General features: G+C 40.1%; 1 pseudogene; it reads left to right on the top strand.

The window, feature by feature from the left end:
* The first annotated feature begins 556 nt into the window (after positions 1 to 556).
* LOC134377011 (olfactory receptor 2D3-like) lies at positions 557 to 1,481 on the top strand (annotated as a pseudogene).
* Positions 1,482 to 1,774: the final 293 nt, after the last annotated feature.

Below are 1,774 nucleotides of genomic sequence, written 5' to 3'. Positions count from 1 at the left end.
TTTACAGCTTCAGGTCTTAAACTTAAGTCTTTAGCCCATTTTGAGTTGATTTTAGTATACGGTGAGAGATGTATGCCTACTCTTTCTTCTGCATATGGATATCCAATTTTCCCAGCACCACTTGTTGAAGGCAGTCTTTTCCCCAATGTAGATTTTTGTTGTCTTTGTCCAATATCAGATATATTTTTTCAAATTCATACAGTGTATTTGTATTCATTTTCTTTGCTTCAGACAGATAACATTTACAATGAAGACATTTCTTAACATTATCCACACAGTTGTTGAAGAATGACTTTCTGGATCATAGCATTCTGCCACCAAAAATTACCGAGAAGGCATATTCCTGGTTCTGCTGCACCTACCAACCAAATGGCTTCAATGGGAAGATAGGAATGGAAAAATTAAAAAATCAAATGTCATGAATGTTTGCAAGAATTTTTAAAATCACAGACCTTTCATCTTCCAATGAGACCTTCACATTCTGTGCTTGGTGTTCCATCAGAGTCAGCATTTGATTGCTCTACTTCTACTAATCTGTAGACAGGAATAAACAGCAATGGGCAAAGAAAACCAAACCTATCTGACTGAATTCATCTTGGTGGGCCTTTCTTCGGATCATCCGACCCAGATCCTGCTGTTTGTGGTATTTCTCATCATCTACTTGCTGACTGTGTTTGGTAATCTGCTCATCATACTTCTAATTCATGGTGACTCTAGACTTCACACACCAATGTACTTCTTCCTTGAAAACTTGTCATTTACTGATCTCTGTTTCTCCACAATTATTGTTCCCCAGATGCTATTCCATTTGCTGGTCATGCGAAAGACCATTTCCTTTATGAGGTGCTCAATTCAGATGGTTATTTTTCCTAGTAGTGGGGTGTACAGAGAGTTCACTTCTAACAGTGATGTCCTATGACCGCTATGTGGCTGTCTGCAAGCCCCTGCATTACTCCACGCTCATGACCCAGAGGATTTGTGTCCAGCTGGTTGCAGGGTCATGGGCCAGTGGAGCATTGGTATCTGTAGTAGATACCATATTCACTTTACATCTCCCATACAAGGGACACAATGTAATTAATCATTATTTTTGTGAACCTCCTGCCCTCCTGAAGCTGGCTTCAGAAGATACCTATAGCACAGAAATGGCCATCTTTGCAATGGGTGTGGTAATCCTCCTAGGTCCTGTCTCTCTCATCCTTTTCTCCTACTGGAATATTATCTCCACTGTAGTTCAAATGAAGTCAAGAGAGGGGAGGCTCAAGGTCTTCGCTACCCGTGGTTCCCATTTCATTGCTGCCACTTTCTTCTATGGATCAACAATATTTACCTACATGCAGCCAAATTCAAAGAAAATGAATGAGGGGGATAAGGTGATCTCAGTGTTCTACTCGGTCATAACATCCATGATGAACCCATTCATTTATAGTCTAAGGAACAGGGATGTAAAAGAGGCATTTAGAAAAGTACTGGGAAAATAGAGCCTCTCAGAGGCGGTGATCTTTGTGTTCACATATATTCAAGGGGATGGAGACATTCTAAAATGGCAGAACATCTTTAACAGGTTTGTTCCTGAGCCATCTCTAGTCTGAGACACTAGCAAAGGATGTACAGGTACCCTAGCATGTCTGTGAATGTTTTCAGTTTGGTCTATTGTAATCTTGCCCCAGCTTATTCTCTGTGGCTGCAGTTTGCTTACCTTATAATGGTCTATTGGCTCCTATACTGAAAAATATTTACTAGTGAACAAGGTCTTCATTTAAATTGCCTTATT

The sequence above is a fragment of the Cynocephalus volans genome, chromosome 4 (genome assembly GCF_027409185.1).
Source record: "Cynocephalus volans isolate mCynVol1 chromosome 4, mCynVol1.pri, whole genome shotgun sequence".
NCBI lineage: Eukaryota > Metazoa > Chordata > Mammalia > Dermoptera > Cynocephalidae > Cynocephalus > Cynocephalus volans.
This window is presented reverse-complemented; position numbering and strand designations above follow the sequence as displayed.